The sequence below is a fragment of the Lissotriton vulgaris genome, chromosome 1_1 (assembly GCF_964263255.1).
Source record: "Lissotriton vulgaris chromosome 1_1, aLisVul1.2, whole genome shotgun sequence".
Lineage (NCBI taxonomy): Eukaryota > Metazoa > Chordata > Amphibia > Caudata > Salamandridae > Lissotriton > Lissotriton vulgaris.
Genome location: NC_141685.1, coordinates 2,055,942,714 through 2,055,958,651, shown reverse-complemented (window position 1 = coordinate 2,055,958,651; position 15,938 = coordinate 2,055,942,714). Strand labels below are relative to the sequence as shown.

At 44.8% G+C, this 15,938-nt stretch overlaps 1 protein-coding gene and 1 non-coding gene across 2 annotated transcripts in view; both read left to right on the top strand.

The window, feature by feature from the left end:
* The window catches only part of PDE3A (phosphodiesterase 3A), a 1,268,538-nt gene that overhangs the window by 570,727 nt on the left and 681,873 nt on the right, over window positions 1-15,938 (top strand). The gene's annotated exons all lie outside the window — the stretch shown is intronic.
* On the top strand, window positions 4,331-4,521 carry LOC147751603 (small nucleolar RNA snR46). The gene has a single exon (XR_015300320.1). It is a non-coding gene; the product is annotated as a small nucleolar RNA snR46 (small nucleolar RNA).

The following is a 15,938-nucleotide window of genomic DNA, read 5'->3' as shown; positions in this document are numbered from 1 at the left end:
GTTCACCCGAGGGCGAGGTGTGACGGTAGCCTTTTTAGAAGGTGTCGAGGAAGGGTCGACGTTCTTACTTACGACCCTCTGCGCCGGAGTGATGTCCTCGATCTCTGAATCTTTGGCCTCGGAGTTACTGTCGACGTCATGTTCCTGATGTTGCTCTGGGACGTCGACGCCCTCTTTGAAGATGTCGTCTGGGATCGAAGCTGACAAGCGAGCCATTGTTCTTCAAGCTCGTCGGTCCCAGATCGTCTTCTTGGAGCGGAAAGAGGCACAAGCGGAACAGTCTCTGGCCTCGTGCTCCGGTGAGAGGCAAAGGTTGCACACCTCATGGAGATCGGTGCGGGGAAACTTCGACCCACATCGAGGATACTTTTTAAATGGCGTCCTTTCCATGAGCTGGAAGATGAGGCCTAGGTAGGCCCAAAGGCCTTCGTCGATGACCGGAATCGAAGACTTTGAATTTGAAGAGTATTGTCGATTGGAAATGCGTTCGAAGCAATACCGTCGATGCTGGTGAGGATTGCGCGCCGAAGGAAATTCGGTTCCAACACAAAGCTCAGGAAACACATCCGAGCCCGGTGGCGGAAAAGGATGGAGCCGATGCCCATGCGCACTATTGTCCAAGGGAGGAGTCACCTATCCTGTGACTTCCAAAGACTTTTCAGGACAAAAATAACTGCAGACATCCGGGCCCAACACTAGGTGGCGATCTATGCACAGTGTGTAACTCTGCAGCTCTACATGCCAAGAACAGATGCATACTGGTAAGTAGCATATTTATTATATGCCGTGAAATGCAATTTAGTACCATACGTTTATAGAAAATTTACAAAAATAGAAAAGAATTCCTTTTGATTACCTATGTTTACTTCAAGTAATCTATGCACCGTTGTAGTTTCTCGGATGATGCAGGTTTGGAGCCACACAGTACGGTGTGAAGTACTGTACTAATGCAAAAATATATCATAAATGATAAAGGTTCATCATGCAGAATACTTGATTTTCTAGTTGCTTCTGGTTTTGTGCTTTTAGGCTACACTTGATGGTGTGATTATCAGTGCAGACATGCTAGATTAGGACTGCATTGTAAAACTAAAAGGTGCTGGAGGAGATATTTTCTCGCTATGTAGTTAAAGAACTGTTAGTGTCATTTAAAAACGCCATGCACGTTTAACTAAAACTGACTAACGAATCGTTTTCACAGCTCACCAAGCCTCGACTTCTTGTCTAGGCAAAAATCAAAGTCTTGCCAACGTGAAACACTTCAACAAATAAAATGACATTGCGCGGTATGCTTAAATAAGCAAGCCCTGCTCACTGGGACATGGGAGTGATAAGAACGGACCATGTGAAAACTTCTCTTCCAGTAGTGACAGTAGTTGCATCTCATTTATCAGGACTCAAACAACAACAATATTTTAGCTCACAGGAAGTGTCCACGGAGAGATTAAAGAAGGAAAAACTGGCCAAGTAGGCAGAAAATAAATAGAACAACGCTTGAACTTAGCTCTGGGCTCTCCTCCCTACTGTTGACGAGGCTTCTTGAACTGCAGAACTTTTAATCTTTCAAACATAGCAATGTTCAGTGAGTGCCAAACTAGCAACAAATGACCTCTGTGCAAATCACTAACAGTCTCAGGCGTCTGTAAAGAATTATCAGTTCCTTACACTCACCCTTTTACTAGTTCCAGACATGCTCTTTTTCTTTATGTTTATAAAAGGTAAGAACTGCAAGCTTCTATGAATAAGAATTGGCAAACCAATAGGCATGGCCTGCATTTTGAGTTGTAAATAAAACATTTTTAAAACGTCAATTGCGATTAAAAACAAGCTGAAAAAATGATTGCTCGCTGTAAACAAAAAATCTGAGATGTAGGGCCTTGTTCACAAAAGTAAGATTGTTTGCGTAAATCTACGCCCTCACGTACGTGTCATAATCCACTTTTTTGCTAGTCGCCATTTCCACTTTTTTGCAAGCCACTACTTCCAAGGGGAGAGCAACACTTAGGTGAAGATTTAAGAGTCACCGCATTTGAAAACACTCATGAGCGAACCCTTCTAAAGCCCTTTGTTTGTTTTTGATAATTTTTTGGACTGACGTGTGAAATTATTTCTTATTTAAAGGTAATGAATAATGTGGTAACTAACACTGACGAAGGCCAGGTGGCCGGAACGCATTTGTGAGCGTCTTGATTCCTGGAGTAAGCTGGAATAAACTGAATGTATTGCATCAAGCCCAAGTGCACAGCTTTATGTGTCTTGCCACATTGATGTTTGGATATATATATATATATATATATATATATATATGTATATGTGTATATATATGTACGTGAACAAGCCGCAAGGTGAAACTCGTTGTTTCCTGCCTTATAAACTTTCGCGCACTAGCAACTGGAAGTGTCCGAGTACGTCTGTTCGTACGAACTGGGTGTTTGTTTTTGGATTTATAGGGCAACAGGTAGCCCCACCTCAGACCGCCCACGAGCAGGCTTGACGGAATCCTATTACCAGAGCTGTTGGTTTGTAATATATATATATATATATATTTTATTACCTACTGGCAGTCGCCAGTAGATATATATAGTTAGGACCTAGTTACCATAGGAAATCCCAAACATTCTAGTGGAAAAAACGTTGGCGCCGATTGAGGAATCTGCGTGTAATTTTCCTTAAATTTGCTCATCTATGTTCCGCTCCTTCCCTGAAAGTTTCGGGGGGATTCGTCAAGCAGGGGCAGAGAAAAAAGGGGGGTCCCAAAACGTGTTTTCCCCGTGTTAATTTAATAGGGACCTTTAGACACGGCTACAGCCCGAACAGCTGAATAGAATTACACCAAACTTGGCAAAATGGTAGGGCCTGGTATGCAGATATGCCTTTGCTATGTTTGGTGAAAATCCCTCCAGTAGGTCTTGAGAAAATTGAATTTGAATTTTTCAAAAGGCATTTTCAATGGGACCTTTAGACACGGCTACAGCCCAAACGGCTGAACGGAATTACACCAAACTTGGCAAAATGGTAGGGACAGGTATGCAGTAGTGCCTTTTCTATATTTGGTGAAAATCCCTCCAGTAGTTGTTGAGAAAATTGAATTTGAGTAAATTATATATCTATATGCCCTCAACATTCTATTGGGAATAACTGTGGCGCCGATTGAGGAATCTGCGTGTAATTTTCCAGAATTTTGGCCAGCTCCGCTCCTTCCCTGAAAGTTTCGGGGGGATTCGTCATGCGGGGGCCGAAAGGGGGGTCCCAAAACGTGTTTTCCCCATGTTAATTTCCATAGGGACCTTTAGACATGGCTACAGCCGGAACAGCAGAATGGAATTACACCAAACTTGGCAAAATGGTAGGGCCTGGTATGCACATGTGCCTTTGCTATGTTTGGTGAAAATCCCTCCAGTAGTTCTTGAGAAAATTGAATTTGAAATTTTTCAAATGGCATTTTCTATGGGACCTTTAGACACGGCTCCAGCCCGAATGGCTGAACGGAATTACACCAAACTTGGCAAAATGGTAGGGACAGGTATGCAGTAGTGCCTTTTCTATATTTGGTGAAAATCCCTCCAGTAGTTGTTGAGAAAATTGAAGTTGAGCAAATTATATATCTATATGCGCTCACGTACGCGCACCGTACGCGTACCCTTACGTGCGCGAGCGAGTTTCTGATTGGCTGGCAGTTGACTGTCAACATTCCAAACTGTCCAAACCAGGAAGTGTTGGCCACCATCTTGTTTTTCAGGAGAACTGAGGCACAAGAGAGCCCAAAACAAGAATGGAAAACACGAAAAGGGGGCAGGGTAGAGACCCCCAACCCTCTAGCCCTTCTCAGGGAGTTACTCACACACCTAGTCAGTCATGCAAAGAATCAATCACACTTCCATTTCCTCAACTATACAGTTATACTCACAACAACTTACTTATTCAAACATATACTAACCATACTTAGGGGTAGATGTATCAAGATTCCATTTTGCGATTTCTAAATAGCGATTTTTAAGGAATTGCTATTAAGAAATCGCAAAATTGAATGTATGTAGAAAATCGCTATTTTTTAGCGATTTCTTAGTCTTCCTTATTTGCAAATTCGCAATTTGCGAATTCGCAAATAAGGAATAATTTCCCATGCATTCCTATGGGCCAGGAGGCCCATAGGAATGATTGTGAAATATTTATTAATTGAGAATAATTTCAAGGGTGCAGGGATGTCTCAAAGACACCCTGCTGCACCCCTGAAATTTACATGTGTGTGCATATGGTGCACATACATGCCCTATGGATATATATGTGCGTCACATGCCACCTTCACAAATGCCAAATAGGGCATTTTGAAATGAAATCGCAAATTACGACCAACTACAAGTTGGTGGTAATTTGCGATTTCTTAACCCAAATTGGCAATTTCTAAAACCCACATACATCGCATTTAAGGAATCGCAAAATTTGCGATTCCTTAAATGCTTAAGCAAAATAAGGAATCGCAAATTTTTGCGATTCCTTATTTTGCGATTTTTTGATACATTTCAAAAAATGCTAAAAAGCCTTTTGCGATTCGCAAAGGACGAAATGCGCAGAATTTTGGCCTTTGCAAATCTCAAAAGGCTTGATACATCTACCCTTGACTCTCTTATACAATCACTGATACAAGTACACAATGATCCATACAGCCACTCGCACATTCACTGGCTCTCATGTATAGTCATTTATATATGCCAACTCTCACATGCACTGTGTTTTACATATGTACTTACTTGGACATGTAGCACTGAGATATCCGTTCACTCACCAACACACCCATGTACACAGTCAACCGCCCATATAGCTGTTTCCACATGCACTCTTGAACTCATACACCTAGTGAATCAACTGCTCACACATCTATGCACGAGTCACACACTTCCCAGCCACCCACACACACACTCAGTCTCCCATTTAAATACTTGGGTAACCAATCAATAACCCATATAGCCACTCATATAGGTACTGATCAACACATGCAGCAGCTTACACAACAGCAGACATACTGATGCACACATTCAGACAGTTTAGTCACTAACCCATGCATTTAGTAAGACACATTTAATCACTCACTCATACAGTCAGTCACGCACCTACTAAATCCTTAATCCAGACACTTATACATCCACTCAGTCTTCAATATGTAAAACATATTTAAACTTTACAGAAACACACAGTCACTGGATGATGTCATCAGTGATGTAATCAGTGATGTCAAATGAGATGTCATCAGTGATGTCATCAGTGATGTCATTTGAGATGTCATCAGTGATGTCACTGACCATGTCATGAATGATGTAATATGTGGCTGGAGCCCCCAGTTTGACGTCCAGGAAGAGGAACAAGGATGGCAGCCGGGAAGGAACTGGATCCTGCAGCGGGGCGGTTTCCGCGACTGCCAGCACGGGGTCCACGACTCTCAGCAAGAAATGCCTTGTCCAGGAGACTGGACCCTACTGGTGACTGTGGCACTGCTGACGCCTATGCCGAAGTGGTGAGGCTTGTTTGGCTCACTCACCTATTTTTCCATTGGCCCACTTCACCCAAAGTGTACGCCTGGTTATTGCTATCCTTCTAGTCTGAGACTCTCGCCTCGGCCCTGGTCTAATCTTATCCTCTATTCAATACCTCGGGTATTCAATATTTGCCAGTATCTCCTGAGGGCAATTTTTTGAATCATCATGGGGCATTCTGGGATTGGTAGTCCTGGGAGCTGTATTCCGGTGAGTGGGGGGCATTTATGCAGATATTTGACATTGCACACTTGTACATTTATACTTCGGAGTGCAGCATTTTTCCGCTGCCATGCCCTTTTATAACTGTTTTGGACTGCAGCATCTTTATACAGTTCAGGAGCTAACTTGGATTGCAAAATGGAGGTCAGAGGGCGCGTCACGGCATTGCTGTGATCAGAGGCAGTATCTACTTTGGGGCTGAGATTGTCTCCTCTGAACAAGGAAATTACTTTTAGCAGTATGATGGTTTTTAATTTTAAACATGAATATATTATATTTTACACGTTCAGGCATTACGAGAGGTTTTAATTTGACGGCACATTTAGCTGTTCAGTAATATTCCCATTATAACGTTTCAGCACACAATGGCTGCAAATGCTATTTGATCTATGTCAGCCGTTATGAGGCAATTGTTGCAAGCTGTTTAAATCATGCATTGTGCATTTTTATATTTCAACAATGGCCTTACTAATATTGTGGACATCATTTTGCAGTACATATTCATAGGCTCTGTGAGCCATACATTGTGCAGTCGCATTGGAGAGTATGTCTTCTATGTTTATCGTTTACTTACAGTGGGAGTGACTATACGCAGAGTGCATGAAATGGCGTCAACTAGATTGATAAAGGCTTTCGCCGAAACACGTCTGTTCTTTTACCTCATGGGTTGATGGTGTCCATAAAGAATACATTGATGCCGTACCCTGACAGCCTTGTGTCTGTGCCTGCTTCTATGGTTCATTCTGTGGAATCTGGATGGTGTGTTCTTAGGAGATACTTTGTCATACGCTGAGGTGTATTCCTCATGAGAGTTTCACTATCTGCAAACAGTGTGGTTCAGAGTAAACTCTCTCCGTAGAGTAATCAGTGTTAACAGTACCCACTTTTCTACTCATATTCTCTTCATTTCTCAATGTAGGTTTAGTGACTGTCAGGGGTTTGATACAAGTAAAGGCTGTCCATAGTAGGGCTTGAGTATCTGGAGGAACTTAGTTTTCCCTGAACACAGCCTCCTCCTTGAGCTTTTTCTGGACCTTGGAATTCTATCCCCGGGGCCTGCATTATTAAAGGTGGGTGCCTTGCTGTCTGGGGGGTTTGCCCACCATGGCCTGTAATTGAACAATGTGGTGCCGGCTGCCATTTTCTTTTCCTGTAGGAGTCCTGCTGATTGCGGTGTGGTGCAGCGGCCAGGGTGCCTGACTCCGGACCACAGGGTTCACGGTTCGATCCCCGACTCCGGCTGCAGGTTAGCCCAGCACCATGTGACTCTGGGCAATAGCTTGCTTAATCTTCCCGATGGCCCCCAGCTCCAGGACACCTCAGTCGGAGGTAGCTGTGCGCTTTACAAATGCTGGCGTTAATTTTTATTGTGGCAATTCATGGGTCCTGGGGGGGTGGGTTATCACTACCCTGCCCACTTATATTTCTTTTCATTTAACCCTTCATTTAACACTTCAGGATAGGAGACTAAGTCCCCGAGTCCTAAAATAGCTGCCACCAACATTTTTCTCATTTTGCTGGCAGACAATTAGAATATTAACTCCTGCAGGAATCTAACTCCCCTTGGAGGGAATTGGCCCAAGGGTAAAAAAATGTGGGGGCCAATGAGAACGCTCTCTTTTTTTAAAATTAGGTTTGAGGGATTCTCGCAAGACCGTCTAGATATCTATATTATTTTAACTTTATTTTCTTAAAAACTACTGAACAGATTTACAGCGCAATCTGCAAACCAAGATATAGCTTCCTGACAAATTTGGGTTTAATAACCTTCAGCAGTTTTTGCTGTAGTCCAGTCTGAAGAAGTCTGTGGAAAATGCATGGAGATTTTGCATTTTGGGTCCCCTCTTTTTTCTTTGCCCCATCTAAACGTATCTTCCTAAAACTTTCCATGCATGCATTTGTGGAGATTTGTTAAGCGGGGCCAAAGTTATTAGTTACACAAAGTACGCTTTTCATATAGAACATCTGACATAACTAGACCTACCCAGTAGCCCCCGCCACTAGGATTTGAAAAGTGTATTAACTTTTAATGCGAATCATGTTTGGATGCCTGATGCATGAATGGCGCCTATGATACTGTGATACTGTCATCACGTTCCTAGCACCCACTACCGAGTGCATGAGCAGCCGGCAGGAACCAAGAGCGTTGATCATTTGAAAAGCTCCCGCACCACTCCTCTGCAATATCGTGTCCCGGCAAGTGAGTTGGATTTCCTTCCTATGATGATCTGACACCGCGTGAAATATGCGGTAAGTACTTTATCTTATCTTTACTGCGGGACACTGATTTCAAACTATATTAGCGAACGGAATATAGTGAGGGGGAGGGCACCACAGATTTCTGCAAGACATAATTAGATGTACAGTGAAGCGGCCAGCTGCGTTGCGGCTTCAGATATCTTCAGAACGAGACCTGGATCTCGATCTGCAGGAAATTAAGTGACCCCTGGCCAACCCCAACAGGTCTTGAAATCCAAATACTGACAATTGGAAAGACAAGGAAGTGGTGGGAGGCCACTTCCTTGCAACGCTATATTGATGTTAACAGAGTGCCTAGGAGATTAAGGATATACACTGTCCCAGGTTATGAAAACCCAGACCCCAAGCTCTTAGATGAATGGGAAGAGTACACAGCTGATTCCTCAAAGGGAATACTGGAAATTCTCGTGAAATGTGCCTGAGTGAATGTAAGAAGGCACTGCAAGAAATAGAAGAAATTGAAAAGAACATCAGTGAGGAAGGGGAAAAATCTACACATGATGAGTTACGTGCACAAATGAAAAAAACGTTTGGCAAGCTATGATAACAAAATCAAATTGAGGAAACAACAGAAATGTGATAGAGATGTGAGGGATTATGAGCAAGGTAGGAAGCTAACATTGGCTCGTAGTAAGTCGCTGCAGCGAAGGATACCTCCGAGTCAGAAGTCTCAACTGCTGAGCAATCTGAGGAGGAAAGTGGGGGAGAGAGAACAAGTGGTCCAGCACCTCCCCATTTTCACGAGGAGTTCAACCTTATTGGGCAGACGTGGCTACGGGGAGGGAAAGGGAGACCTCCAGAGCAATCAGCCACAGACGAACAAGGAGAAGAGGGGAACACCCGCCCAAAAAGCAGAGCAAGCACCTACACTCGATCGAAAAGAACTCCGAAATTCAGTTAATGGACAATTTACCTCACAATGAGAATCTTAAAATCATTAACCTCACACCTAGGACACTAACACCGGTAGAGGAATCTGTGCTGAAATTAGGATTGACATTCTGACGAACCAGCAAAGTAGAATATGCCCAAATGAGGCTAGATATCTTCAAATTCACAAGGAAAATCAAACAATTTAAATTCTACAAAATGAAGGGTTTAGAATCCAGAAACCCCATGACCCCCCTCAACCTACAAGAACTGATCTGCTGAATGGACAAGACTTGGAATTACTTGCAGTATTCGAGGAATTGGGAAATTAAGGGAATACCACAGAGGCGAGCAGGAGACGACGCAGTGGCAAGCCCCACAATCAACCAAGAAAGATCAGCGAGACCCTTTAGACCTGCCTCAAAATTCTTTCCTCAAACCCCCACAGACACTATAGATGTCTTTCATGAGAAAGTGAATCATCACCTCTTAAAACTCAGAGAGATTGGGACAGAACAGGACATGCCACAATGGAATCTCACTCAGGCACAAAGAAAGACAATAAGGGACTTGGAGATGGATGCCACCATTGTGATTAAACCCTCAAATAAGGGTGGGAACGTGGTGTTGCAAACATGAACAAACTATTGTAATAAAGCTCTCCACCAGTTGAACAATCGTGAGAACTATTCATCAATAAATGCTAGTGAGTACATGGAAAGCATTGTACAGTATGAACAATTGATTCTGAAATGGCAGACCAAAGGAATGCTTTCAACAGAGAAATGTAATTTTTTACTGATACCCGATCCCAGATTACCTCCCTTTTACAATCTGCCGAAGGTTCACAAGGATGCGGAAAATCCACCAGGACTTCCAATTATTTCCTCAATTGGTGGCCTTCTGGAGAACATGTCCAAATATATTTATCATTATTTGTTCCCCTTTGTAATTGAAATACCCTCATATTCTAGGGACACTAAGGACTTTTTAAGGTACATTGAAGGTTTATTTGTTGCAAAACAAGGCACAACGGGCGTATGCATTTCGGCTGTGTAGCCTCGTCAGCGCCCAGCGTAATACAAGAGGAAAGTCAAGTGCCACAAATTGTTGAAGGTGCAACAGCTAAGGTAAATGCAGATCGCTGCACCCATCTTGATGAAGGAATTCCACCAATCACAGTACCTTGGTAGTAGATTGTACTGCATATCCCAGCATGCAGCAAACTGCAGAGATAGGGCGGCCAAGTGGTTAGGCGAACTGCAGGGTGACACAAGACCATATCACTCATAATGGCTGTGCTCACAAGAACAAACAGCCTTATCGAGTCCCCAACTGCACAACCTTCGCTTACAGGATTCTTCTTGACGGGGGTCAGTCCGGCAATGCTTCTGTAACATGCCGCTGGCAGGCATGTGAAAAATGTCCAAAGTACCCTCCAACAAAGAAGGCAGAGGTCACGATAGGGGAACAACTTGAAGGTTTATTTGTTGCAAAATAAGGCACTTGACTTTCCTCTTGTATTACGCTGGGCGCTGACCAGACTACACAGCCTAAATGCATATGCCCGTTGTGCCTTATTTTGCAACAAATAAACCTTCAAGTTGTTCCCCTATCGTGACCTCTGCCTTCTTTGTTGGAGGGTACTTTGGACATTTTTCACATTCCAGCCAGCGGCATGTTACAGAGGCCCCTGCACGCAAGTGACCGGATCAACACTGGCTCCTGTTTTCGCCTCGGCGGAATCCTACCTTTCTTCTATATATATATATATATATATGTATATATTCACTGAAAAAAACATAGGTTTTAGGGGTGTTATAGTTAGCTGGACATTTCACTCATACAAAACCATTGAAATTCCTCCGTTATAGTTAGTTGTACTAACTATAACTCGCACACCCGCAATCCACTGCTGATGAAGTCACATATTACATCATTCATGACATGGTCAGTGACAACACTGATGACATCTCAAATTACATCACTGATGACATCACTGATGACATCATCCCTACCCCCTCCCTACACCACTGTGAAAACACACCCCGTGGTGCATATTAAGTTGGGGGATTAACTCCACTTGAATACTGAGGGTCCCTGGGTGTAACAACCCACCAGCTACCTCCCGTAAGCGCCACAGAGCTGTGTTGGAGAGAGGTGTAAAAAGGGGCATGGCCTCAGAATACCTCTCTGCAACGCAGCTCCCTGGCCCATACTGGAGGTACCTGGTGGGCTAGTTGGCCCCCAGGGACCTCCAGTATTCAAGGGGAATTTGTTCCCTCTCTGCAAACACGCCAGGGGGCGCTTTTGCTGAGTGGTGCAATGAGGGGGCATTGCCTTTGTCCTGGTTCACTGTTTTTTTTGTGCTTTATTTTTAAGAAGGGGGCTGTGTAGCCCACTCCCCTTCTTTTTCTAATTTTTTGGCCCTGGGGACCCCATCCCCCAAGGCCTGCCCCCTAATGTTTATTTTTTAATTTAAAAAATGTGGAAGGGGGCCATGTGGCCCCCTTCCCGAGGCCTTAATCGGCCCCGGGGACCCCGGGGCATGGCCTGTATCTTTTTTAAACTTTTGGGGAGGAGGGGCTGCGTGGCCCCCCTCCGGGGCCTCTTGTAGCCCCAGGGACCCTATCCCCTGGGGCTGGCTCTCTCCGTTGGGGGCCCCCAATCCCCCCACGGTCCAGCCAGCTCCCCGCCTCCTGCGGGAGCCGGCATTGTATTTCCACAATTGCACATACTAGTGATTAGAGATATCTATAATCACTAGTATATGCAGTAGACCTTTGTACTCTCTACCATTCCTATGTGACTCTTGGAGTATATCCACTCGTATGCCTTCCCTATGTATATAGAGATAACTCTAATCACTAGTATATGCAGTAGACCTTTGTACTCTCTACCATTCCTATGTGACTCTTGGAGTATATCCACTCGTATTCCTTCCCTATGTATATAGAGATAACTCTAATCACTAGTATATGCAGTAGACCTTTGTACTCTCTAGCATTCCTAGGTGACTCTTAGAGTATATTATAAATCAATGAGAGAGAGAGGGAAAAAAACGAGTACACTCTCGGTCCCCCTGTTAGACTAGTATAAACAACGGAAGAGTGTATATTCATAAAAAAGCAAAAGAGCATGGAACAGAGTGTGCAAATAAATTGGATGTGTGTAGAAGGCCCTCACTCACCAACCTGGTTGGTGACATGCTACTTCATTGGGCCCCACCGGGTGAAGCCGAATGCCTCCCCGGTGTGCTACGACGCCAGATTTCACTGCGGAGCTGGTATTTTTGTGAAGGTTGTGGTGAGTGTGGTGAGTATTAAAAATGACCAGATTGTGTCTCACAATTTTTTTTATTAGGTACACAATCTGACATATTAAAAATTATGTGTAGGGAAAGTTTACCAAATAAATTGTTTGGCTATTTCCACTTAAAGTGGGGTCAACATGTTTCGGCCCTTGTCGTTTAGTTTACTGGGCATTCGTCAGGACCATGGGAAAGTGTACCTCGGCGGAATGGGCACGCTAAGGCCCACCCTAACCTGAGGACGTGAAAGTTAAAAAGCCGTGAAAAAATGTGTAAACAAACTAACAGGTTTGTGAGGTTGCCTTTAAATTAGAGGTGCCCGTTGGATTTGTTATGTGAGCGATCCATGCCCCATGGGTCTCGGGAGGGGGGTGTAGGCAAAAGTGGCACACCGCCCGCAACGCCAGGCACCCGTTCGGAACCTGTCTTCTCCCTCTGACCGGAACCCCCGGTCAAAGGGAGAAGACAGGTTCCGAACTGGTGGTTCCTCCTGGGACACAGCAGCTGCAAGCTCGTAGCACAAGGAAAGCACAGGAACAACACAACAACCTTATATATAGCCCCAATATTTATACTAACATTTTCTTTGTCTGCCCTGGCACAGGGCTTGAGGGGAACCGGTCCTAACTGGTTCTGGGGAGTGTGGAGCACTTTTTTGACAAGGCTCATTTTCCGCTTTGTCAGATGGGGGCTCGTCATCAGACACATCACAGTGGGGCGGAGCAAGCATTCACATAGGCAGACACAGACCTATTCAGGGTCAGGGAACTACTCTTCCCATTACTCCAAATGCAGATGCCCTATTCAGCCTAGCGCTAACTCACCCTGCCCCTCCTGGAGCCACACACACCTCCCCAGCCCCTGCCACTCCAAAACCAGACATGCAATACACATCAGGCAGGCAGACACAATGCACACAGAAATGCCAACTTCTAAAAGTGGCATTTCTAAAATAGTTATAATAAATCTGCGCACACCATTGCGTAACATTTATTATCACATTTCCAAACATACCAAACTTGATCACGCTGCTCCTCTCATATCAGGGAATACCACTGAAGCATTTATCAGGGAATCCCCAATGCAGTCCTATGGGAGGGCAGCCTCACAGCAGTGAGAAACCAAAATGGCTGCTTGTCACTACCAGGACATGTCACACACTTAAGGTACATGTCCTACCTTTTACCTACAATGCAACCTGCCCATAGGGCTAGCTAGGGTGTACCTTAGGGGTGACTGACATGTAGTAAAAGGGGGTCACAGACATGGCACACACTTTAGGTCCCACGTCACAGCGGCAGTAACACTGCGCACGCAGGTACTGCAATGGCAGAGGCCTGGGATAGGTTTGAAAGGCTACTTTGGTGGGTGGCGCAATCAGTGCTACAAGCCCACCAGTAGCATTTAATTTACCAGCCCTGGGTATATGAGATACCATTTTACAAGGGACTTACAGGTAAATTAAATAGGCCAAACAGGTGTAGACCAATCTTACCATTTTAACACACACACTTTACACTGGACAGCAGTGCTAAAGTTTCCAGAGTCCTAAAACCACCAACACCATGTCAGAAAAAAAGGCTAGGAGAAAGGCAAAAAGTTTAGGGATGACCCTGCAAAAAGGGCCAAATCCAACAAAGTCTTAGTTATAAGTAGGTAAGTTCATGTAGAGCAGCCCCACCAGGAGCAGCCTGCCTGCTGCTCAGGCCATACTGCAACTGTCACACTTCACCTCACAGGCACCCAAACATTCCATTCAGTAGCATCCACCAACATTCCACACAACATATTCACACTGGCTGAGCAGCTAGGGATAAAGTAACAGGATAATTACATAAACAGGACACTACAGTCTGTGAGTGGGTGTGTGAGTCTTTGAGTGATTTTGTGAGTACATTCATCTCTGAGTGGGAGAATGAGTCTCTGAGTAGGGTTGTGACTGGGTGCATTAGTCTCTGAGTGGGTCTGTGAGTGCATGTACAAGTGTGTGTGTGGCTCAGTGAGTGGATGAATGAGTCTCTTTATAGCACTATGAGTGGGTGCATGAGTGTCTGAGTGTTTCTGAGTGAGTGAATGAGTCTCTGAGTGGATCAGTGAGTGGGTACATGAGTCTCAGAGTGGGTCTGTGAGTAGGAGCATGAGTCCTTGGTTGTGTGAGTCTCTGAGTGGGTCTGTGAGTGTGTACATGTGTTTCTTAGTGGCTCTGTGAGTTGATTCATGAGTCTCTCATTAGCACTATAAGTGGGTTCATGAGTGTCTGAGAGCGTCTGTGAGTGGGTGTGTGTGTCTGAGTGGATCTGTAAGTGGGTGCATGAGCATCTGGATGGGTCTGTGAGTGGGCGAATTAGTGTTTGAGTGGGTATGTGAGTGTGTCAGTATCTGAGAGGGTGTCTTGGTGCATGAGTCTCTGAGTAGGTCTGTGGCTGGGTGCATCAGTCTATGAGTGGGTCTGTAAGTTGGTGCATGACTCTGAGTGAGTCTGTGTGTTTTTACATGAGCCTCTGAGTATCACTATGAGTGAATACATGAGTCTCTGAGTGGGTCTGAGAGTGGATGCACGAGTCTCTGAGGGGATCTGTGGGTGGGTTTGTGAGTGTCTGAGTGGGTCTGTGAGTGACTAAATAAATATCTGGGAGGACGTCTTAGTAGGTGCAAGAGTCTGTGAGTGGGTCTGTGAGTGGGTGCATGCGTCTCTGAGTATGTCTGTGAGTGGGTGTGTGAGTGTCTGAGTGGGTGTGTGAGTGGTTGCAAGAGTGAGTAGGTTTGTGAGTGGGTGCATGCGTCTCTGAGTATATCTGTGAGTAGGTGTGTGAGTGTCTGAGTGGGTCTGTGTAGTAAGTAAGTCCATTAGCCCAGATGTGGTTTCAGTTGATTTATTAAGTCTTAGGTATAAGTTGGTAAGTTCATGTAAAGCAGCCCCACTAGGAGCTGCCTGCCTGCTGCTCAGCTCATACTGCAACTGTCACACTTCACCTCTCAGGCACCCAAACATTCCATTCAGTATCATCCACCAACATTCGACACAGCACATTTACACTAGCTGAGAAGCTAGCGAGAAAGTAACAGGATAATTACAAATATTTACAAAAAGAGGATACTATAGTCTGTGACTGGGTGTGTGAGTCTCTGAGTGATTCTCTGAGTACATGCGTCTCTGAGTGGGAGAATGAGTCTGTGAGTAGGATTGTGACTGGGTGCATTAGTCTCTGAGTGGGTCTGTGAGTGCATGCACTAGTGTTTGTGTGGCTCAGTGAGTGGATGCATGAGTCTCTGCGTAGCACTGAGTTGGTGCATGAGTGTTAGAGTGGGTGAATGGGTCTCTGAGTGGATCAGTGAGTGGGTACATGAGTTTCAGAGTGGGTCTGTGAGTAGAAGCATGAGTCCCTGGTTATGTGAGTCTCTGAGTGGGTCTGTGATTGTGTACATGTGTCTCTTAGTGACTCTGTGAGTTGATTCATGAGTCTCTCATTAGCACTATGAGTAGGTGCATGAGCGTCTGAGAGAGTCTCTGCGCATGTGTGTGTCTGAGTGGGTCTGTAAGTGGATGCATGAGTATCTGGATGGGTCTGTGAGTGAGTGCATGAGTGTTTAAGTGGGCCTCTGAGTGTGCCAGTATCTGAGATGGTGTCTGGGTGCTTGAGTCTCTGAGAGGGTCTGTGACTGAGAGTCAGTCTCTGAGTGAGTGTGTGTCTGAGTGAGTGTGTGAGTGGGTACTTGAGTCTAAGTTGTCTGTGAGTGGATGCGTTAGT